This window comes from Myotis yumanensis, unplaced genomic scaffold (genome assembly GCF_028538775.1).
Source record: "Myotis yumanensis isolate MYYU_CA2020_CCGP unplaced genomic scaffold, mMyoYum1.0.hap1 SCAF_1, whole genome shotgun sequence".
Taxonomy (NCBI): Eukaryota; Metazoa; Chordata; class Mammalia; order Chiroptera; family Vespertilionidae; genus Myotis; species Myotis yumanensis.
In genome coordinates, this window is record NW_027223752.1 from 42644638 (window position 1) to 42670423 (window position 25786).

General features: G+C 40.0%; 1 protein-coding gene across 1 annotated transcript in view; it reads left to right on the forward strand.

Annotated features, from left to right (window-relative positions):
* Window positions 1–25786, forward strand: part of SLC35F4 (solute carrier family 35 member F4) — a 174485-nt gene that overhangs the window by 83093 nt on the left and 65606 nt on the right. The window lies entirely within an intron of this gene.

Here is a 25786-nt window from a genome sequence, read left to right on the forward strand (position 1 = left end):
AGTTTTGGGATCATTTGTTATAAACCATAAGCTAGCTGAAACACTGAATAAATAATTTCTAAAATAGAAGCATTTTTTTTCATTTGATGGCTATAGGGCATCAGTGAAAAGAGGGAAAGCAGGGCACAATATTCAAGAAGAAAAAACTGCAACAAAGTCATCAGAGCTTTATGCACCCTAGATGAGAAGTCAAATTCAGAGAGTCTCAAATGCTCCAGCGTGTTGTATTGTATACGCCACAGATAGCAGTACTTGTCATGTGGCAGGTACTTCTGGAAAAGAGTCTGTTTTGTTTTGTTTTAAAAAGCAAACCAAAGGAAAACATTGGTTCCATGTAGAATAATAATGATGCCTCAGGTAGCTGTTAGAAATTTTCCGCATTGGAAATGAGTGTTGGAAGGTAGAGGGAGCCAGCCATTCCTCAGAGAGATGCTGATTATGTGCTGCATGAGAACTTATTTTATACTGAAGGTTCATGGGCAGTGCAACCACCTGGGAGTCATTAATTTGAAATATTATACCATTAGAGCTGGGTATTAAGCTAGTGAGGGAAAGGGTAATTAAGGATTTTTCTACTTTAGGGTTTTTTTCCATTTCCTTTTAATGGGATTTTCTTCCTTCCTATCAACTTTTCTTTTTCCAAATCTGTTATTTTCTCTGTCGCATAAGGATGTGACCGAACAAAGAAAACTGATTTAGTTCTTATTGTATAAATATCTGGAGTGATATTCCCTGTCTTGTTCCAGCCTAATATTCTCTAATCCTTCTTACATGTGGATTGCCTAGGATAAGTCTAGTCGGGGGGGAAATCTACTAATTCAATATTTTAGTAAATGTTATCCTATAGTAAGACAGTGACAGAAAAAATATATATGTATGTGACTTCATTTAGTAAAATAAATTTTTTTAAATTTATTTCAGAGAGGAAGAGAGAGGGAGAGGGAGAGAGAGAGAAAGAGACATCAATGATGAGAGAGAATCATGGATCGGCTGCCTCCTGCATGCCCCACACTGGGGATCGAGGCCACAACCCTGGCATGTATCCCAACTGGGAATCAAACCGTGACCTCCTGGTTCACAGGTCAATGCTCAACCATTGAGCCATGCCGGCTGGACATAAAATACTTTTATATCTGTGTGTGTTTTCTCTGTCATTATGTGCAACTTATTTTGGGAGTAAAGGGAGATGAAAGAAAGAAGTGTTATTTAGTATCTCCCATGTGCTAGACATTTTATTTATCCTCATTGGATCCTAATAGCAACGCAACCCTGTGATGGAAGGCTTGAGACTCAGAGAGGTGGCACAACTACCAACTGGCAAGCCAGGATTCAAACTCAGGTCTGTTTGTTTCCCCAGCACACTCTCTTCCCACAATTCCACGATCCAGGCATACCTTGTTTTATTGTGCTCTGTTTTATTGTACTTTGAAGATATTGTGATTTTTACCAATTGAAGATTTTTGGTAACCTGGTGTTGAGCACATCTATAGGTGCAATTTTTTTCAACAGCATTTATTCACTTCATGTTTCTAGGCCACATTTTGATAATTCTCATAGTATTTCCAACTTTATTATTATTATTATTATTATTATATTTGTTAAGGTGATTTGTGATCAGTGATCTTTGATGTTACTATTGTAATTACAATTTGCTGAAGGCTCAGATGAGGGGGTTAGCATTTTTACCAATAAGCATTTTAATTAAGGTATGTACATTTTAAAAGACATAATGCTATTGCACACTTAATAGGATTGGGAAACAAAAAAAAAATTGTATATGCATTGGGAAACAAAAAAAAAAACATGTGACTCACTTGGTTGCGATATTTGCTTTAGTTGCGGTGATCTGGAACTGAACCTGCAATATCTCCGAGGTATGCCTGTATTAAGTGTTTGCTGAACCCCAGCCTATATCTCAGACTTTCCAGGGATGGGGTACCCACTGCTTCATAAGACAGATTTCCTGAATTTTAAATAAGTCCATTTGTTTCTACAAAGACTTTCCTTACATTGTATGAGGATGTTGGGTGAGAGGGTCTTGAATTGAGTGGATATTGTTGATTAGATAATGATCTCGAAGTTCCCTTCGATCTGTTTTTGATTCTTAAAATAGCTAGTTTAAAATTTTGGGTGGTAGCCATGCAATAGAGTGAAGCTAAACAGTTCCTTCAGAAAATAACAGTATCATCCTTTATAATTCACTGAAATTACTGTCCACATCCTAAGCTAAATCATGCCTTCACCATGAATTGATAATCACTGACACTGAATAAAAAGTACTTGGAAGTTCATTATACTATCTTCTCAACTTTTATTTATGCTTTAAAATTTCCACAATTGAAATATTAAAAATGTTTAAAATTCAGTGCTTGTATTATACGTTACCAATACATCAATAGAAAAAGTGTCCTAGTATTTTTAAACACACATCAGTCTTGAAAATGTAAGGTGTTCATTTTTTCTACCAACGTATACCTCTCAGTTCAGTCTGTTTCCTTTGGGTCTGCTGGACTGTCCCCCAAAAGTTATCCTGGATATTTCTAAATCCATTGGTCGATTGAAAAATCTCTCTACTTACTTTTGACCATACAAGTTGATTTCAATGGTCATGGACAATAAAAAAAAGAAAAGAAAATTTACATTCCATTGTAGCAGAAATGTATATATTTTTAAAATTACAGTCATATTTCTGTCTTGACTTCTGAATAGAAACCTTTAATTTTTAAAGTATATACTTTCCAAATCAGTCAGCTGAGAAGCTGGGGTTCCTGACGTCGCCTACACAAACTTAGGACATGGCCGTTGGATCGAGGCCCATGCTGAACAGTAGCAAAGCCAGCAGCCCAGGTCCTGATGTAAGCAACTTCTGGTGATAAGTTACCTGTGTTCTACAAATCTGCAGGCAGGATTTTTTTCATCTTTACATACTTATACATGATTAGTGCTCTTCCCGTCACCTTTGGTTCTGAAGCTCACTTCATAACCTTTTCTTTAAAACCTTCATCACTTTTCCTACAAACAACAGGTGGCTTGTTTTCAAAATACAATGTGAATTTTAAAATAAATTTTTAAATTTTTCAGACAGTGTGTGCAAATGATTTGTATGTGTTAGAAATGCATGTTGACTTTTACCTGTGCGCACAAATGTTCTGATGTGTGATATTCTGGGGGACTCTTTTTGTAGATAGATTTCGTTTCAATGAAGGTTGAGGATTCCTAGTGCACTTCCACAGCCCAGGTTAGCTGGGTCTGGGTTTTCTTCATTCCAATTTGTAAAACCTGCTGCTCTGGCTGAACTTCCTTAGCTCTATTGGTGAGGACACCTGCCTGGCTACTGCAATTGGAGGGCTCAACTCTGGTTCCCAAAGACTTGTTGGTTTAACATATTGATTTATACATCTTAGGATGAAGAAGCTGACACATAGAGCAATATGTGTAAACATTTAGCGTATCCTGATTACCACCAACTAGAATTTTTCACTTCTACAGCATCTTGGAACCAAAAAGCATTTCCTATCATGAGTAAGTGTGATACTAATTCACATATAAATCATGACTTTACTGCCCTTGTTTATCAAACATTAGGTTGCAAATTTAGTCTGTCAAAGGGCTTATTTATCAGAGAAATGGAATCTGCATTCAAGTCTGGCACCATGCATCATGCTTCCATTGCAGCCATATTAAGGGCAAAGCATACATAGAGGTGATATTTTGCTCGAGATAGATTTTTTCCTTCGTCATTTTACCAGTTTGTCCACCCACTGTTATTTTTCAAAAAATAAAACTCAAAACAGGAAAATTTAATATCATGAAGCTACTAAACACTGATTTAAGTAAATGTAGAGAAAGATTTAAAAACTAAACATCAAGGCATAGATAATGCCTTTCACACTGATCTTGCTGCTACCTCTTAAATTTTAATTTAATCCTGGTTTTGGCCTTAGACCTGTGTGTATTGGTTCTTTATAACTCATCTTAAATGTTATCTTGGAATTAAAACTTTCTTTATTATTTTAATAAAGAATACCTATGCTGTAGGTTCAATCATTTCAAACCCAAGAATAATACTGGTATGACACCAAAACTTCATCAGCTGTGTATAGCCAAATCTCAGCAGACTTGCAGTTTTTCTCTGCTTTTACCACATGTGGGAATATTTCCTGCATCTTGCAAAGATGTAGGAAAAGCCCTGGATAAAATGCAGTGTTCAAAACACAGACTTGGGAGAGTGAGGTATGGAGTCTCAGGAGCAGGAACGGACCATCTGTCAGTCTCGGCTGGGGCAACTGCCGGAATCATTGGACCCAACTGTGTCTGCCCCTGGCTGCTGTTGGGTGGGAGGAAGCCAGCGCCTCTGGCAGGAGAAACTCCAGAGTCAGCTTTAGGGTCCACAGTGGATGGCAGGTGCCTGGATTAACCCTTCACCAAGGCCTACCCTAGGAGGAGAGAGGCGATTCCACAAAGGAATCAGGGGACTTGAGGAAATAATGCTTGGAGTATTTAGTGGAAACCTCAGATATGTCATCTCCAAACGGTGAATGCTTGGTACCCATTTCTTAGAGAAGAGGCTGTGAAAGGTTGAGCATTGACCCCTGTCCTGAGGATTCTGGTTTTCACCTGGGATCTGCTGTGGGTTGTTGAACAGACCCAACACTCTGGGTTGTCATCCTTCTCTCAGTAAAATGAAGAGGTTTCAATGAGTGATCTCCTCTGTCTCGTCAAGGTCTCTCCTATGAATCTAAGAGAGAATATGTCCCCTCCTCAAGAAGCATCTCCCGCTGCTACTTTAATTTAAATGTCATACTTACCCTTAGGGAATCCACCCTAACTGTCACCACAACCTCTAACATATGACATTTTGATTCAAAATCCTTTTGAAACGGTGCTGGTGTCTTATTTGTATCTGTTGTCTAAACTCATAGTTGCAGCTGCAGATATTTTTGGCAGATTTATGAGATAAATTTAGATACCTACTGCTGCAGAAGCGTGTGCATCTAAGTAATGAAATAGGGAAAATAAAATAAAGCACACCCTTATTGCTGCCATTTATCAGAGATGCCCCTACATCAGACAGGGATATTTTGATTGTTTATATTATCCACACAGAAGAGTTCCTCATAAGAACAAACCGAAATAAAAGTCACCTCCCCTATTTCTGTACAACTGGTGACCTCAGTTATGATCTTTCTATTATCTTGTTGGATATTTAGACTGAGGTTGACCCAAAACAAAACAAAACAAAACAAAACAAAACAAAAAACAAACAAACAAAAAACACACACATGAAAACACAGTCGACAGATAATGAGATGAGCCTCTGGAGCCCTGGGAGTGAAGACCACAATCCTAGTCAGCACTTGAGAAGATGAAAGTACTTAAGTCAATGCTGGATGGACAGGACATTTTTAGTCAAGAGACTTTGCCATGTGCTCAAGGACATGTGTCTCAGGCCTACCAGACACTGGGACCGGGGTGGCCAGCAGGGGATCCAGGCAGGAGCTGTTTCACTGGGGGAGGTTCAGGGATGAACCTTTCTCCAACTCCTTTTACAATCTCCCCCTTTCCCTCCTGAGTCGGTAGGTCCGGAATTCTTTCTATTGTTTGCTCTCAACCCCACCCCAAACTATGATTTGAGGGCAGAAGAACCCAGACCTTTCCAAATTATTCTAAAAATGTTGAGTTTGTTGACAATTTTTTCTTCGAGTTGAAACATTTTGAGTTTTACCTTCTTTGTATTTGGTTACGATAGTTTAATTTGCAATTTTAAGGGGTATTTTGAAAATATTTAGTGTGTTGCAAGTTTTCAGGAAATTCAAAACAACTCGTGGGTAGTTGTTCATTAAGATCTGCCCCTATACTGCACACAGACGGGAAGAGACAAGTTGGGACAAACCACAATTCTCTCCCCAAATAACTTAGAAAAATTGCTACTAAAGATACATATATGGAAGCAGATGTGACTTACAGTCGCCAGTCTTTTTTTCTAGCAATTGCTAAGTAATAACGTAAAATAACATAATTAACACATTAGCCCAGAAAGGATAAAGCAGTGAACTGCCTTTGTTTCATTACACCATCCCTTCAAGGTATAGGCTAGGATACAAAAAAAGAGATACATGGCCTGGTATTCCCAAACTTCCTATTAAGGTTGAAGTTTGGTTTCTGCACTTTTTTGACCTCAGTAGGATTCACTTACCTGGAGATGAGCCCATGGCTTCTACTGGAATGGGACCTTTACTGCTCTCTGCAGACAGCATGGAAACCCTCACACAGTGGTGCTCACCATTCCTGTCTCCTGGGGACACGCTCCTCCTGTAGCTCACACTATAGTCTTTTTATTCCCCTATACCTCACAAACTACTGGCTTGCCCCTGGCTGCTCTTCCTCCCTCTTTTAAAAGTACATGTTTATATTACATTTCAGGCACACAACTATGCCATCTCGCACCCCTCTTCACTGCTGGACAACCCCCTATTGTCTGCAACAGTGAGACCTGATTTATAGCCTCTCTTCCCACTCCAACTTCTGTCATATCCTCAAGCACTTACTACTAAGTGCCAGACGCTGATCTCAGTGGCTGTGAGAATGACCCACCCAACCGATTAGCTTCATATTTCCTGGGCTACCTTAACTCCAATGACTGTGATCTCGGTACCATCTCAGCCACGCACTCCCAGGACTACACACTCTCTCCTCTCATTATTAGGAACCCCTCCCTTCTTAAATCATTCATTCATTCATTCCATTCTTTGACCTTATCCCTTTTACCTCATACATATCCATGCATTTCCTTATTATTTCTTCCAGGCCATCATTAGGGGACCATATAATTTATTGTCCAAAAAGGATCTTGTGCAGGTGAAAGTGGACACACAATAATTGGTCCTGGGCAAACAGAGATGCATAGTCACACTTGTCATCACACAGCAAAGTAACCTTTCTTTCCTACCCAACCTGTGGTGAGCCATCTGAACTGGTTTCTCACCGGCCCCCTTACTTCTTGTATTCTTCTGCCATATGGGTCTATAAAACCCATGTGTTCCGTTTGTATGTTCTTCTCCTACAACCTTGCAGACTGGTTCACCTACAGATTTAGTCCCCTACCTGAGCCCTCGGAGTCACTCTTCAACAGTTTTCTTATCTTCAGTCACCTTCGTTTTCTATTCTTCTCCAAAATGATCCCACACTGTCACTGCTCTTAGGAGAGATCACTCTATTCAATCCTTGCAAATGAGCTAGAATCCTCTGCTATTGAGAGAACTGAGATTAGTAGCTGTAAACTCCCTCATCTTGCCATTCCTCACATTTCACTACAGATTTACTCCTAACATGCCTATTCTTGGTCCCTTAAGTCTCAGAAATGTGTGTCTGTTCTTCTGCTCAGCCACTGTGGGTTAGATACTGCTCTTCTGAGCTTACACCAAACCCTGTGTGTGTGTCTATCACTAATCTCCCATCTGCTGTGCTGTGTACCTGTTTCTCTACGTGATCTCCAGAGCCAGAAACCTGGATTCTTGTTTAAAATTAGAAACAGCAGGTTTCTTGTCTGCTTTTCCTAGTATTATGGTGAATAAGTGTGAACCAGTTTTTAAACTCCAACAGTCCAATATTGAGAATTTAATATGATTCGACCTGTTGTTTCATTCAGGGACTCTTAACCACTTTTTCTTCATCTAATCCAGTGGATGGTGTTCTCATGCACCCAGCCCTGTCTTTTTGTTGTTGTTGTTAATCCTCACCCAAGGATATTTTTCCATTAATTTTTAGAGAGAATGGAAGGGAGGAGGAGAGACACACAGAGAGAAACATTGATGTGAGAGAGACACATCAACTGCTTGCCTCCCGCACATGCCCTGAACAGGACTGGGAATCGAGCCTGCAACTCAGGTACGTGCCCTTGAACAGAATCGAACCTGGGCCCCTTCAGTCTAAGGGCTGATGCTTTATCCACTGAGCTAAACTGGCTGGGACCCCAGCCCTGCCTTTATCCTGCATTCCCTATCTCAGGAATTGGCATTATCATCCATCCAACTACACAGCCAGATAATGGGCAGTCATCACAACTCTACCACCTTGTTTACTTTCCACATTCCATCAGTTTCCAAGTCTTACTGACTCTGTTTATCAATACCTTTTGAATCCATGATCATCGCTCTCTTGGTTCAAACCAGTATCATCCTTGGCCTGGACTGAGTGCACCAGCTCCCAAACTGGCCTCCCTGATGGAGCTCCTCACTGATGGAGCTTTTCTACTGCAGCCAGAGAGATCTTTTCAGAATCTGGTATTGATAGTCTCCTTCTTAGAGCCCTCCAATAGCTTCCCATTGGCCTTAAGATAAAATCCATATTCTTAATTTGGTTATAAAATCCTGAATTATCTGCCCACTTCTACAGACTCATCTTGAACTTTTTCTATGACAGCTACGCTGGCCTATTTCAACTCCCTGAACGTGTGATCTTTTTGCCGACCTCTTGGTCTTTGCACATTTTGTTCCAACTTTCTCACCACTGCCTGTCTAGCCAACGTCTATCTTTCAGGGCTCAGCTCACGCTTTGCTTCTTCAGAGAAGCCCTCCTTGACTACCCAGGGTAAGTTGGGTCCCCTGTCATATGCTCAAATAGCATCTGAATCTCTTCATCGTTCTTATGAACTTAGTCAAAATTGTTCTTATCATCACAATATAAACTCTTTGAAGTAGAAGTCATTTCTGTCACATTTACTGCCATTTCCTCTGTGCCTGGCATAGGGCCTACCACACGGCAGACTTCAACCAACATGTATTAAATGAAAAAATTTCACTCTTCATGAACACTTTCGGCTTTTGAGATAATGCTGTTAGCTTTTTCCTGTAAAATTCTCATTGCCCTATTATCGATTTTGTCCTTTTTTCACTCACTTTAATGAAAAGACTAGAACTTAAGCTAGGGCAGTGATATTTTTTGGCAAAACTTGTATCTTTCCTAGTTTTTTATAGCTAGACATAGACATAATATCTATAACATGCATACATAGCTATTATTAGTAACGGATTACGGCAGAAGTCGCAGTTGATTCATTGCTATGTTAAGTCTGATCCTGAAGTCGAGAACAATAGGTCTGATCTATCTGGAACACATTCATAACAACAGGCACCTTAAGTTTTAGAGATGATTTTTTTTAGTTCATTTGGGGGAAACATGAGATGGAACGGAGCACTAGGCATGTTGGCCATATCTCTGTGCCTTGAGTACTTGCTCTTTGTTTTTAAGGTGGGGGCGTGAGGTGGAAGAGATAAAGATGAAGCATGAAATAAATTGAAGGCAGCTCTGCTAACTTCTAGTTGGGGAGAAAGATTGATTTCAAGGAAACATCTAGATAAGAAAATAACAGTGTTTCAGTGTCCCAGTAGGAAACAGATGCCACAGTCAAAAAGACTTAACTACAGAAAATGTAATAGACTATTTTCAGAGGTGTGGACAGTGTTAGGGGACCAGCAAGGGGTGGTGAAATATCCAGAGTTTAGTCTCAGTGGAAAACTGTTGTAACCCCTTGGCCTGGCGGGGAGGGGGGGGGGGGAGGGGGTAGGTGGGGGGAGAAAAAGATATTACCCAAACCCTGAGAGACCTGGATCATGGGAGTGGGGCCACTCAGCAGGAGCTGTGGCTGCGGAGGAAGGGAGGAATGCAGCTCCTTCCCTCTCCTGCTGTAGCTTCCCACTGTCCAGACTTCATATCTGTGAGTGAAAGGGCCCACATGACAGAGGTCAGCTCTCTGGGATAGTGAGTAGAGCAGAGAAAGGCCGAGAATGGATCTGGGGGGATGGGGTCAAACAGAGAGCCAGCACAGGTAATAAATAATTTAACTAATGTTGGGTTTTATGAGAATAATTAAAGCAATGCTTCTTATTGTGCTAAATAAATGAATTAGGACTTACCATAGCTTCTAGTTCCTTGTCTCCTTACACAATTAATTGAGAAAAAGAAGATTGTTTTGATTCCACATATACTCCGTCCATACTGTTGAGTTCCAGTAGTATTTTCTTTTCTTTGTAAATCAGTTGTTGTGTTTTGGGTTTTTGTTTTTGTTTTTGGCACTAATAGCTAACACTTATTAGTGCTATCTCAGTGCCAGACACTGTCCTTTAATTCTCAGAACAATTTTAGGAGCTAGGTATAATATTGCCTAATTAGTAGGCAATGCAGAACTGTCCCTTACTTATTCTTTATGCTTATTCTTTGTGCTGCTGAGATACTGCTGGTGACTTTCTGTTGCTGCCTGGCCTGCACTGAGGTAAGGCACTGGCCAAGGAGCACTTCTCACAGCCACTCTGCTGCAAGAAGCCCCGCTGGGCAGTTTGTATGCAGTGAGCTTCTACTGTATATTCCTAGGTAGGACATGACTACAGGGAGGGCTCTTTCTCTCTCTCTCTCTCTCTCTCTCTCTCTCTTTCTACCCCCCCCCCCCCCATGCATATAACACCAACAATAAATGAGACTTTTGGCTGACTTCCTATGTAAATGCACACAGGGCCACAGCACTGAGCTCCTTCTTTGCACAGAGGCCTACGTTTCTGTGTAGGGACAAGGTATCTAGCTAGTGAGTCACCACTTGTCACCTTGGCCTTCTCATGCTTCTTTCTCCTTAACACATTCTTTCTTGTCTCTTGCAACAAGAGCGACAGGAGTCAGTGGGGGAGGAGACACCCCTTCTTGTCAGGATACATGAGAGCAGTAGCCATAGCATCCTGGAGTGGGGAGGCCCATCCAGCCCTGTGGGCCAGGGCACCTCCTGGTATTTTGTGCCAAGTTTTGTGATTTCCCCCCCATTTTTCTGTGACAACAACCCAGCTTTCATCAGAATAACTGATCTTGCCATTGACTATTATTGTTTAAATGGAAGAAGCTGAAGCCATAGAGGTCAAGGTCCCACACAACTTGGACTAGAATCTGGCCTTTCCTAGTTCAGAGGTTTCCATACATCAGACAGTCTTTCCACACAGGAAACCAGGACTTGTGGGCAAGATGCTAAACTTGCTACCAAACTCTTTGTAGTCGGGGAAGTTAGAACACTTATTCAAGGTCATACCAGGAAATTTTGGATCCCTACATTTCTTCACACTAAAAAAAAGTTTTTAATGCTCCTGCTTAAAGTCCTGTGTGCTGGAGAAAAGGTGAGGAGGAATATTTGGGATCAGGGTCTGATTGTTTGGGCCTCTGGTGGCAGCATGGAAAGTTCCAGCAGGAAACCCTAAGGATCTTTGGGAATCTAGTTCACTGCACCAGCCCTGCTCCCTTTTACAGAGAATGAGACAAGACTGTTCTTTTGAAGAAGAAAATGATCCCTTTGGGGACTTGTTCCCAACTGGCAAACTATGGCAATAAAGAGTTTTGAGACAGTATGAAACTGGTTTGAAAGCTATCTGGGTAGTTTCAGCTTCTTAGAGTGATTTCCTTTAGAATGAATGGCAAAGGATTTCCTGAGTTGTTTTGGAGGTTAATGCTAATCTACACTAAAAAAAGGGTAATATGCTAATTAGACCGAACGTCTTCTGGACGACCTTCCAGATGTCCTTTCTGACAAAGCCGGGCCGGGGTGAAGCTGCCCACTCGTGGTCCTGGGCACCAGTGGCTGTGGCTCAGCCTGGGAGAGGGAGAAGCCACCTGCCCCCGGTCTCTGGTGCCTGTGGCTACCGCCTGGGCGAAGCCAGCCCGGGTCCCGATGCCTGCGGCCAGCCAGAGGGAGGGAAGCCTGGGTCCCGGGTATGGGGCCAAGGCAGAGGCGGTTAGGGGCGATCAGGCAGGCAGAGGTGTTAGGGGTGATCAGGCAGGCAGGGAGGCGAACGGTTAGGAGCCAGGGGTCCCAGATTGTGAGAGGCATGTCCGACTGCCAGTTTAGGCCTGATCCTAAACCGGCAGTCAGACATCTCCCAAGGGGTACTGAATTGGAAAGGGTGAAGGCTGGGCTGAGGGACCGCCCCCCCCCCCCCCCCGCACAAATTTTGTGCACTGGGCCTCTAGTAAAGGATAAAGCGTATGAGAGTAGCTTGCCTTTGCTAAGTTTAACATCCAGGGGAAAGAGAAGAGTTTAAGGAGGGAGCTGTGCACAAATTCAACACATAATTATATAGGGCATAATGATCTGGTATTGGATTAGTCCTGTCCATAATAGCTCACCTCTCTCACTGGCCACCTATTGGCAGTTGCCACCACCTGTAGCCCTGTGGACAGAGTAGGTAGTGATAGGAACAACAGAATTACTCATATCTATCTGTTTGGCTACTTGTGAGCAGCTTATCTGAGGACTGTGCTGTTTGCTATTTCCACTTGCAAACTTGCAAATTATCACTTGTTCAGGGTAAATAGTAAAGGACAATGATTTAGCTTAATTTGCCACCTATCATATTAGTAATAAGAAGGGAACAGACAGTTGAGCATCTACTATCTACCAAGTACTACGCTCACATTTGCTCTGTGATCTCTTTACCTCTCCGTGAAGATGGTGCTCTTAGCCCCACTCCACAGATGAGGAAAATGGCGCTCAGAGAGGGCTCTATAGCCGGTCGATGGTGAAACCTAGATTTGGATTAGTCCTACTTGACTCCAAAGTTGTAGTTTCTTTTTACTCTGCTGTGCCATCTGCCTCAACAGAAGAGCTGGTGGGTGGTTTCATACCTATGTGTGCAAAGTTAATATAAACTGTAGCTTGATATAAAACATGTGTCTAAAAAGTAAAGACAACATATCCCACAATCCACAGAAAAGGTAGGATCACGACTCAGAAATTCCTCCTCCTCATTGTCGTGTCCACTGCCTTCCTTTTATAGCTTCAGCAGGTGATGGTTGTCTCAGGTGCGTGGATGCACTCATCCATAAAATGGGGACTAGACTGAACCAGCTCTTGGAGCACTGCAGATAAAGTGATTAAAGAAAAGCACTTTGAAAAGAGAAAGTGCTCTGTTGGTGCTATTCTTTGCTGGTCTAAAACCAATTAGTTTGAAATCTGTCTTAGTCTTAAGATGTTTAAATTAGATGAGCAGTTGACACATTTTTTACTGTTTCTGTGAATGTGCACTTTTCTGAAAGAGGCACAAAGCAAAAAATTGATAAATTATTATTACCAATTTGTATTAATGAGATCTCTTATTCAGCTAAATTGAAGATGTCAAAAAGTTACATGACTGTTTTTGCACGAAGACCTATCATATGGGAAGACATAAACAGTCAAGACTGGTAGCAGAATATTATTTAAAATAGAAGGAAGTAAAATGAATAGAATAGGCTCAGGTTTGATACGAGTTTTCTGTGAAGCATCCTGATGTCCAGACTCTCTAATCAATCATGGTTTTGTCTCTCATATTGAATAGGTCGCTGTCACATCCCAGGGATGCTGAAGGTATACTGAATCAGTTATTCTGTACAATTGAATCTTAATTTTACAGAAAAATCTCACATTCTGGAGCCAAACAGAAGTGAACCTTGGAGTATACATTATGTTTGAGAAGATCTGCAATTTTTTAAAGAGAGCTTTTTTAATAAAAAGAACTTTGTGCGCCTTCTTTTTCTAGTTCTGTGGGTCTATGTGTCCTTAAAGTAGATCAGCTTGTTCTCTATCAGTTTGTTTGTTTACTGCAAAAAAATAGAATTACTTCAACTCTTTCCCCCAAACAGGGCTGCTCTTTGGTTCTGCTGGAGTTTTCTTGATGGCTTCCCTGGAAGGATCTCTCTTTTAGTATGATTAAATGTAGCCTCTGGCAGGTCTTGATTTGGGAGAATGGCTCCAGCTGTTTACCTTTAAGGCTTGGTTAAATATGTAAGAATGTCTGGCCTGGTTTCACCAGCCACACTTTTCTAGCTGAGATGTTGAGATTCTTGAGTTTGGGCTTATTTCCTTGCTGACCGGAGTTTTTTCAAACATTTGCTCTTCACGTTGGGCGATAGAGTCTAATGTTGAAGTTTGTTAAGATCAGGCATTCAAGTCCTCTTCATGCCATTTTCCGTACCTCTCTAAACACTACCCTTCAGGATCTCAGTGTTAAATCATGGAAGAAATTGTCTCTAAATCTTCCATACTTTTGTTCTTAGGAATCAAGTGCACTTTTCATTAAATCAAGAAGATAAGTATTCATGGTTGCAAATGTCCCTCTGTACGTGTGTATCTATATCTTTATCTATATCTATATAGCTACAGCTATATCTATAGCTACATCTATCTATATAGAGAGAACAGTTTTCAATTCATTATATATTTTATATTTACATATATTATAGAATATATATTTTATATACTACACATATTACATGTATATTTATATAGAGAAATTTCTATTTTTAGGCACTCTACCTGCTGTTAAATATTTTCCTTTAATAAAAGATCTATAATTTACACTCACAGAAGATGAATTTATATCTAACTTTAAAAAAGCTAGAAATATCTAAAAGGCAATTTTTTCCATCAGCTTACTGATTTTCTAGATCTAATTAATACAGTTTAAAAACTTGTCCAATGGCCGAAACCGGTTTGGCTCAGTGGATAGAGCGTTGGCCTGCGGACTGAAGGGTCCCAGGTTCGATTCCGGTCAAGGGCATGTACCTGGGTTGCGGGCACATCCCCAGTGGGGGATGTGCAGGAGGCGGCTGATCGATGTTTCTCTCTCATCGATGTTTCTGACTCTCTATCTCTCTCCTTTCCTCTCTGTAAAAAATCAATAAAATATATTTTAAAAAAATAAAAAATAAAAAATAAATAAAAACTTGTCCAATGAAGCAGCACGTTCTCCTTGTACTTTTGGTTGGCATCTACTGTCATCCTTCTGGGACTCATTTATAAAAGCAATGTTTGTGCTCTGAGGCCCTGAAATGAGATTCTTTCTTTGGGGAGCTCTTTCCAACTTAACCTAGTGAGTTGTGTTCTAAAGCTATTATCTACTCAAACCTCAACAAAAATTATTTTAGAAGATATTGGAAAATACCTCCTAAAATGAAACATTTGCACACTTTGTTCCATAATAATGGGTTGGTAAGTAAATTAGAGCAAACGAACAAACAAAAATAGACCTTCTTTGGGACTTAGGCGAAAGCATCAAAAAACTTTAATAAAAATATGTCCATCCTTCAAAATAGCAAATATACTTCTGTGAACTTATCTTAAGGAAGAAAATGATCATGAATGTATCCTGTACCTGTGATCTTTATCACAGTAAGTCTATACTGGTGAATATTGAAAATATCCAAATGCCTGTTACTAGGGTATGAGCTAAAGAAACCTGGTGCATCCTTACACTGGACCCATGACAAGGGGAAACAATAATAGAAAGCAGCAAGCACTTATATGTTAACAAGATGGCAGTGTTATCGGTGGGGAGAGGTCCCCATCCCTGCTGGTTGTGCATGGGAGTAGGCTTCTTGCAATAGCCCAAGAAAATGAATTTTCTGAGACTCGCACAGGAGTACCAGTGGTTTTTTATTTGTGTGAAATTAAACCCCTGAGTTTCCAAGGTCCCATTTCCCTTTGTTCTGTCAAGGAAGAAGTCCCATTTTGCCGTGAGCAGGGTTAAAATCAGAGCCAGTGTCCAAAGCTTCCATTGTATGTTAGGGCACAGTCTAATCCAGCATCGGACTAGTGTACTTGGTGTTTCTCACGGCAGTCCCTCAGTCCATTGTGTGTGGGGTCTGCCTGGGTGTAGGCCATGTGGTTATGGAAGGAACATGGATGAATGCAAATAGGCAGGAACAAAAGCAAAGGAAGGAGCCAAAAGAGCCACAAGTCAAAAGAGAGAATTCCTTTGTTTGGGAGATTATGTATCCCCAAATTTTTGCGGGTTTGCATTGGCTTCACTTCTCTGGCTAATAATCTCTGTTCCCAGTTTTAACTGACAGGCATGTTCCCTAATCGCCCCAACTTCGCTGTGCATGTGTCTCTCTCCCCTTTGTTGGACCCCTTCCCCCAGTGTTTAGCAGGGAATGGGCTGCTGGTTCGCTGGGGAGTGCATAGTTGCAACTTCATGGGGAAGCTGCCCAAGTGACATGCTTATGTCTGGACTTCCCCCTTCGCTCCTTTCCTATTATTAATAACTAGCTAATTGAAACGGTATCACTGGGTGCTGTTCTATGTAGTTTATTTGTACTAATTAAAATAATTCTCTTAACAATCCCTATGAGGTCAATGTTATTACCATCCCCATTTTACATGTGAAGGACTGAAGTATAAGAATTTAAGGACCTCATCAAAGATCACATAGCTAGTGAATTGTGAAACCTGGATTTGGATCCAGGCAGTGTGGCTTAAGAGCTCATGCCTTAACCATAATTTATGCTGCTTTACATAGATAAAGTATCTATATGGCATGATTCTACATTTATAAATGTGTGTTTGTCTATATATAACACACATATACACATGTAACATATATATATGCATATATATACATGTACACATGTATATATATATGAGGGTATAATAAAATAAATTAAACAATACATATCAAACTGTTAACTATCTCTGGGCAATGAACTTTTTAAATGTTATTTTTGCTCATATAGAATTTCTAAATGTTCCATAATAACCATGTTCTGAGCCATTAAACAAACTTTAACACCTTTTTAAAATATTGAAATCATGCTAAGCATGTTCTTTGAACATAAATGAATTAAACTTGAAATTAATAACAGAAATATATCTGAAAAAATACTTAAATATTTGGAATTAAACAACACCCTTCTAAATGATCAATGGGTCAAAGAGAAAGTCACAAGGGAAATTAGAAACATTTTGAATTGAATGAAAATAAAAACACAACATATCAAAATTGATGGGTATAGCTATAATGATACTTGGGCTAATTTATATAATTAAATACTTGTACTAGAAAATAATAAAAATCTCAAATTAATGATCTAAGTTTCTACCTTAAGAAACTTTTAAAAAGACAAAGAGCAAATTAAACTCAAGCAAGAATTAAGATGTAATAATAAAAATAAGAAATGAGATTGAAAACAGCAAAACAGTAGAGGAAATCAATGAAACCAAAAATTGGTTCTCTGGAAAGATCAATAAACCTGATAAACCTCTAGCCAGACTTACCAAGAAAATAGAAAGAAGACACAAATTATCAATATCAGTAATGGAAAAGGAGACATTGCTAAAGACCCATGAGATATTAAAGAAATAATAAGAGAATATTATAAGCAGGTTTATGCTCATAAATTTGATTAGATGAAATGGACAAATTCTTGGAAAGACACAAACTATCAAAGCTCACAGAGGAAGAAATAGAAAATGTGAATTGCCTTATGTATAGTAAATAAATAAAATTTATAGTTAAAAACCTTCAAGGCCCATATGGCTTCACTGGTGAAATCTATCAATTACCTAAGGAATAAACAATACTAATTTTACATGCTCTGTTCCAGAAAATAGAAGAAGGAACACTCTAAATCTTTCGATAAAGTCAGCATCATCCTGGCACCAAAATAAAAGACACTGGGAAAGAAAACTATAAACCAGTATTACTAGACAAATGGCTTTGGGTAGCATGGATGTTTTAACAATATTAATGTTTTTGATCCAGGAATACAGAATATCTTTCCATTAATTTGTGTCTTCTTTAATTTCTTTCAGCAAGGTTTTATAGTTTTTGGTGTATAGATCTTTCACCTCCTTAGTTAAATTTATTCCTAAGTATTTTATTGTTGTTGATGCTAATGCAATGGGATTGTTTTCTTCATTTCTTTTTCAGATAGTTCATTTTTAGTGGGTAGAAACGAAACTGATTTTCCTAAGTTGGTTTTGTATCCTGTGCAACTTTACCAAATTTGTTGATTAATTCTAATGGTTTTCTTATGAAGTCTTTAGGATATTCTCTATATAAGATCATGTTATCTGCAGAGAAAGACAATTTTTACTTCTCCCATCATATCTATCCAACCAAACCCTATAATATCCTTCAAGACTAATCTCTCATGGGACATCCTTTGTATGGCCTGCCACTCCTATAGCATTGGCTATCTCTTATAAAGAATTGGTCACCTTTGACATCATATGATACTAGAGGCCCAGTGCAGGAAATTCATGCACTGGTAGAGTCCCTAGTGGCTGCCAGCTGCCAGCTGGGTACTCCCTGCCTTCCCCCAGCTGCCTACCCTTCCCCTGGCTGGCCCTGCCCCCTGGTCTAACTCCTGGACGAATTCCAGGTAGAGGGGATGATTTGCATACTATGCTTTTGTTATATAGGATGAGTATTTTTTCCTCCCCTATTTGCTGTAACTCCTTAAGGGAAGGGGCCGTTCTCTAAACTTTTGAATATCCCCTAACAGAACCCAGCTAATTATCTTTAATATGGTGGGCCCTAGATCGATATTAGTTTGATAAGGTAGTAAAGAAAGGTAATCTTTAAAATGTAATCTTTTGTGATTAAAATATCATTGTGCTGCCAGATAAACATAAATGGTCAGCAGATCACATAAATGACTGCAATTAATATTACCTTTACATAGCCAACATAAGCTTCTGTTTCTCTGTTAATTATTCACACTCTAGTATTAAAATTAGCATCCCTGTTCTTAATTTTCCTAATGAGCATGTCTGGATCTGACACCATAACATCTATAAAATCCTTTACCATCTCAGAACTTTCACCCTTGGCTGTGGATGGCAGTTCCCTTTGGCCTTCAATGTATAAAAAGAGGTTAGGTGTCAGTCTATCTGCCTTCCGTTTGGTTTGCTACTTAAGAGCTGGTGTAGCAGAAACCAGTGTGAAGTTTCATCTTTCTGTTCCCTCTCTTTTTATCTTTCTTCCGTCCTTCTTTTTTTATCCAAAATTCATTGATTGCTTATTGCAAGGCAGACACTCTGCTGTGACCTCATTTATATCAATAAATAAGATGTCATTGCTCTTCTGTGGTCACAGTCTAGAGGACAAGGAAGACATGGCAAGTAAACAAAAACCCGAAAATGTGCTAAGTTGTCTCCACTTTCTCATCTCCTATTCTGACCTCAATCTATCCCAGTTAGATTTTTGGCCCTATATCGCTGAAGATATTGCACTTTTTTTTTTTAACATCTGTCTCTCTCCACTAAGTAGTAGTTACATGAGAACATGGACCTTACCTTTATTATTTGCTACTGTGTGCCTCACATCTAGCACACAGTAGGTGCTCAGTAGTTATTGCCTAGTGAATAATTTACAGTGAGGATTTGTGTAGTGTTTGGGCTGTTGACAGAATCAACTAACTCATTCTAAGAGATGCTGGTTTGGCCAGATAAAACATTTCATTTTAGGCTTAAAAGCTGAGGTAAGGAAATTTAGGATTAGAGAGAGGGAGTGCAAAGGATATACTAGAAATAGGGAGTAGAGTTGAAAGATGGAGAGGTGGGAAGGAGCATGACTTATGTGAGAAGTAAATGGAACCATCCAGTGTGGGCAGGGATGAAGTAGTTAGGATGCTAAGACATTTGAAGTATATCTTTAAAGTATTAAAGGTCTTAAGCCAAAGGAATAATATACCCAATTTTCATTTTCAAAAGATCCCTCTGGGAGCAGTAGGGAAAATGGCTTGGGGGGCAGAGGTGAGGAAGTGAGACCAGGCACAGGGAGTGTTTTGTTATTGTTGTTTTAATAACTGCATCATTCCTAAAGGTATGTGAGCATTTGAGATGGCTTAGCACTCCTCCAGGTAAATAATGATGTATATCTAGTGGGAATAGGCTAGAGACTAGTGGGATAGACCCATAAATTATTCAAAAGTAGAGTTGGGCATATAGGGGTTGTGGACTGGGGATGAGAGAGAGAGAGTAGTTGACCGTGGTATGGAGGTTTCTAATTTGATTGCAGGGTGCTGTTAACTGAAGTCAAGAATTTAGGAAGTGAGAGAAAATTAGTTCATTTTGAAGAGTGCTGAATTTGAAATACAGCATATTCAGATGAAGAAAGAGGAGACACAGAAAATAATAGTTGTCCACTAATTCAAAAGAATATATGCACCCCTATGTTCACTGTAGCATTACTCACAATAATCAAGATATGAAAGCAACTCAATTGCTCATTAATAGGTGAGTGGATAAAAAGGTTGTGGTACATATACAATGGAATGTTATTCGGTTATAAAAAAAGAATGAAATCTTAACATTTGCTACAGCAGGATAGACCTAGAGGGTATTATGCCAAGTAAAATAAGTCAGACAGAGAAAAACAAATACCGTATGATTTTACTTATATGTGAAATAGAAAGTACAAAATAAATAAACAAAATAGAAACAGACTCAATAGACACAGACAACAGACTGATGGTTGCCAGTGGGGAGGAGGTTTGGGGGGCTGGGTAAAAATGGGGAAAGGTTTAAGAAATACAAATTAGTAGTCACAAAATAGTTATGGGGGTGTAAAGTACAGCATAGGGAATATTGTCAATAATATTCTAATAACTATGTATGGTGCCAGGTGGGTATTGGAAGCATCGGGGGGACCACTTTGTAAACTATATGGTTGTCTAACCACTAGGCTATATACCTGAAACTAATGCAAAATAATATAGAATGTAAATTAATTAAAAAATTAAAAATCTCAAAAGAAAAATAATAGTTTTCTAATGCCATGTTTTCATTTAACATCTTAATAAAGACATTCTTTGTAGTAATTGACTGGCAAATAATATGTACACAGTACCTTTGATGTCATCTCAGCTAACTTCACTATGCATGATTACTTTCCCTGGTACTAAACATCTTATTGCCGTGGCACTATTTTAACCAGATTTTTCTTGTTATCTATTAGATTTGAGAATGAAAAAAAAAATCTAAATTAATTTACAATAATAAATAATGAGAAGCCCAGTAGGAAGAATAGCAGGAAAACAGGGTTGCAGTTGAATAGCAGACCATTGGTTACATCTACATGAAACCTGGCCCATTTTGACATCTAAATATGGTTGCTCAGATTAAGAGGTGGTACCAACTTCATCATAAAGAAAACACATTTCGGAGATGCAATCATCATTCATTTCCTCCTGGTCCTCTTTAAGGACGTTTTCAATAGAAACTATAAACATGGTTGTATTCTGCTATTATCCCTGTCTGAGTTAGCAATATAAAGAACCCATCATCTCATCAAAATAGCCCACGGTACCCTGTAATTTATAAAGCTGTCTCATGGTGATGCCACAGTTAGATACCGTCCATTCTGCAATACAATTTGGAGTTGTTTTATCAAGGTCTTCATATGATACTCTTAGCTGCAATCAAACCTAATTTATTCTCTATTTTGCTTGCAAAGGAAACACTGGGTCCTTCATAGTAGTTAGAAACAAAAAATAAATCAATCCCTTTTCCCATCTATTTCTCAATCTCTCTGTTTGATAATTTCCATCTATTCCCACCCCCCTCCCCCTTTCTCTCTTTCCCTCATTAATGATCCTCCTTCTGAGGCCTGTCTCCTTGACTTGTAGATGACAATGTTCTTTCTGTGTCTCCTCATTGTCCTCCCTCTGTGTCTGTCTATCCTAATCTCTTCTTATAAGAATACCAGTCATATTGGATTAGGGTCCACCTTAATGACCTCGTTTTAACTTAATTGCCCTTTGTAGACCTTATTTCCAAGTACAGAGACATTCTGAAATACTGGGATTAGGACTTCAACATGTAAATTTGGTGGGGGTGGTGGGGGAACACAATTCAGTTCATAGTAAACCTAGACAGAAAATAATTCTTAATACATCTGAAAATGTAATTAATGAAGACCATAGTGATCACTTTTTATTATCCAGGGACCCACATTTTAACATTGACATGAGATTATCAAAAGCCCTGAAAAGTAAGTGAATATCCTTGACATGGGTCAGAGCAGAACGGGTCTTGTGCCAAAATGACACTCTCCTTTGACCTTCAGAGCCAAGATCAGCATTGTCATATAACTTTGATTCTGGGTGAGCTTCTAACTGCATGCTTGCCTGCCTGCAGCCTGTGTCAAAAGCAATTTAGAAAAAAAGGCTCTCGCATTGAACCTCTGTGGTTCCAAGGCAGGAAGAGTGCAGGAGAGTGGGGAGCTGTTAAAAAGGCAACCAGAGTCTTTTAATGGCTTTTGGTAATCGGCCCAGCTGTACTAATTTGATTTTTTTGAACTGAAAACCCCAGGATACTGCCCTGAACGACTGAGCTCATCCTGGAAATAGCATCCTTTCAAGTGTGGCTCCAGGGACAGCCTGCATATTATAAATAGCTTTAGGAATTAATTTCAAGATATGGGCCAGGTAAGTAAGAAGCTGACTCCTTGATAACATTAAGACATTTCCAAGATGCATTGACTGTTTTCATCTCTTGATAGATTTTTAATTGAAATAATGACCCTGTGATATGAGAATTAATGCTTCCTGAAAATGCTTGATTACTATCTAGAAACTATGGCTCAACATTACTTATTTGAAACTCAGGTGTCTGGTAACCCCATCCAGCCTGAACACAACCAAGAACCAAGAAATAACCACAATGGTCCCTGGACAGCAAATCTTGTTGCCACAGGGACTGATGATAACACGCTTTGTTTCTTGGAGATCTGCTCAGACCCATTCTTATCACTTATTTACTCTTGGCTTTCAGGTAGTTCAGATGGCCGTGGTTGTCTAGTTTCCAAGCCCAAAGACCAGGCACCTGAGGTCGTAAGGACTTCTAGTGGACAATATGCAGCAGTGAGAAGAGTCATTGGGCTGATCATAGGGAAAATTTCAGGACAGTCTCTAATAAACAAATAATTCAAAAAGCAGTGAATTGGGAGGTTGTCAGTATATGAGGCAAAGAGCTTTCTCATGTCAAATGGCTTTTGAGTGTGTCACTACATTATATCCTAGAACACCAACTGAGATTTGTAATGATGACCTCAGATAATTAAGGAGAGTGTGATCATTATGGAGAGAGTGCAAAGTTAGTAATAACACTGCTTACCCTTACTTGCAGTTAAGATATAACCCACCTCATTTATAGCCTTTTGAAAAATCTGGTTCTTGTTTCATAGATCATCTATACTGATTCATTATAGATGAATTCTCATCAAAATTCTGAAAGAAATATACATGCCACAAAAAATATCAAGTAGGAATTTTCACATTGTTCTGATTTATAGTTCAGTCCTGAAGTTCAAAACAAAAAGTGCTAAGTATCCCATGAGTCACCACGACTGGGGCTGGACATCCCCAGTCCCACTCCACCTTCTTCACCACTCCCCTCCCTAATCAGTTAACTAAGGAGCCCCAGAATCTGCCCACAAACCCTGAAGAGACCCCTGAGAGAGAACAGGGGCGATGTTCTTTTCAAGTAAGTCAAGTGAGGCGAGGGGGTTCTGGAAAAGAATTTCCTCGTAGAGACCAGGGTGCTTTCCAGAGGGGAAGGCTGGAGATAGTTTTTTACTCAACCTGCCGACCCATAAGAATGTCTCTGCCAGGAGAGTGTCTGGGAAGACCTCTGCAGGTGCTGCTTGGGGACAGGGTGGGGGGGATGTAAACATAGATAGTGTCTTGTGTCTGTTCTGGAGAGGCTATACCAACAGGGGTGGGGAGTGCCAGGCCAAAGATGGTGTCAACCACCCCTTACCTCATCCGTTCTCCAAGGCTCTGGGAAGCTGTGGAAGAGAGATGCTGTGATTCTCATGGCTGCTCTAAGGGTACAAGAAATCATAGAGGGAGAGTTGTAGGGACCCACAGGTGCCCCTGGAAGTGGCAAGGTTTCTCTGATGAAGGAACCTGAAGAGATGAACACCACCCCAGGAAAACCACCCCTATCCAAGCCCAAGTCCTTTAGGGTTGGGGCAGAAGGTGAACAGATGGGGCAGAAGTCTTAGAAAGCAATATTGGGTTGACACTGGGAGTGTCTCTGGTCTCTGTTCTGGTTCACCTGGGAACCATCAGATGCTGGTGGGAGAAGAGGCATCTCAGAGGCAGGCCATCCCCTCCCCGCGTGAAGCCCTGTGGGTTAGTCTAGGGCAGCGGTTCTCAACCTGTGGGTCGTGAACAATGAAAATACACCCTGCATATCAGATATTTACATTACGATTCATAACAGTAGCAACATTACAGTTATGAAGTAGCAACGAAAATAATTTTATGGTTGGTTGGGGGTCACCACAACATGAGGAACTGTATGAAAGGGTCGCGGCATGAGGAAGGTTGAGAACCACTGGTCTAGGGAGTTTGGTCTCTGATGAGGGGAGGGCTGCAGAATCAAACTTAGACGGACACTTCTTAACTGGAGGGGGCCAATTTTAAAAATCAGAAGTGACAAAAAATTTATCATTAAGTTGTAGAAAAAAGTGTAGTCAAAAGCAGCCTACATGTTTGCAGGGAAGGAAGAAGATGTCTGTGATTCTAGGAGCTCAGGTTCCTTAGCCAGGTCTGCACTCAGCCCTGGGACAGGTCGGAAGAAGCGGCCTTACAGACCCAGGCATTGCATGCCCAGAGTCACTGCTAGTTAGCTAGGGGAAAAGGTGCTTCTGGGAATGGTCCGAGATGTTGCTCAACTTGTTTAAACCTGGCTTTTAAAGTGTCTTCTTCTATTTCCACTGTATTTTATTTTTAAACTTGCCACAATGGCAGAAAATTCCACTGAAATGATTTTGAGGATTTTTGTTCTATCTTTTTTTTTAGAAAAAGAAAAATTCAAATGTGAGCTTGTGAAGAGTTTTTAAAGATGCACATTCCTTTCTCCTAGCTTCAGTTGATGTTTTACTTCTGGGGAAAATAATAATACAACAGTTTTATACTGGAACTCCTGAGAAAACAAATTAGCCATATATTTATCTGAAGAATAGCTGAGATATTTTTTCACCGTATAACAGAGTCCCTTTCGCAGAGATCGAGTTCATGACTAGAACCCTGTTAGCTGTGCTCTGACCTCCCCAAATCTACATGCTGTTTGGTTTTGGTTTTGGTTTTGTTTAAGGCTATTGCCATATTCTCCGTGCTCAGATACACCATTGAAATGTACTGTATTACTAATTAGCAGCGTAATGGAAACTATTATTTTTCCAACGTTATAGATGAGGGCATTGGGACAGAGAGGTGAAGTACCTTGCCCACGGTCACTCGGCTTGCTAAGTGGAGGAGCTAAGGGTCAAGTTCATGCAGTCTGGCCAGTTATATCAGCCTCAAAGCTGCACCAGTACTACATATGATCATTTAAAAGTTCTCTGCCAATTAATACACAAAGATTACTTCTTATTGATGTATTTTGCATCTCTTTGATTGCATCAAAGGAAAATGGTGGTTTTCATTCTGAGTTCAGTTAATCCATGGTTCGGAGCTGGGCTGCCCAGCTGACTGCCTCCATGCTACCTGTTAAATGGATGTCTCCCACCATTCCAGGGACAAAAGCAAGATAACATCCTGGGACACCAGTCATTCCTCAGCAATTATGAAATCATAGATACAGATGATCCCTGACTTATGATAGTTCAACTTATAATTTTTTTAAAAAAATATTTTTTATTGATTTCAGAGAGGAAGGGAGAGGGAGGAAGAGATGGAAACATCAACGATGAGAGAGAATCATTGATCAGCTGCCTCCTGCAGCCCCCCACTGGGGACTGAGCCCACAACCCAGGCATGTGCCCTTGACCAGAATCGAACCTGGGACCTTTCAGTCCACAGGCTGATGCTGTATCCACTGAGCCAAACCAGCTAGGGCCAATTTACAATTTTTTAACTTTACAATGGTGCAAAAGCAATATGCATTCAGTAAGCATCATACTTCAAATTTTGAATTTGATCTTTTCTCTGGCTAGCGAAATGTGATATGATCCTCTCTCATGTTGCTGGGCAGCAGCTCCCAGTC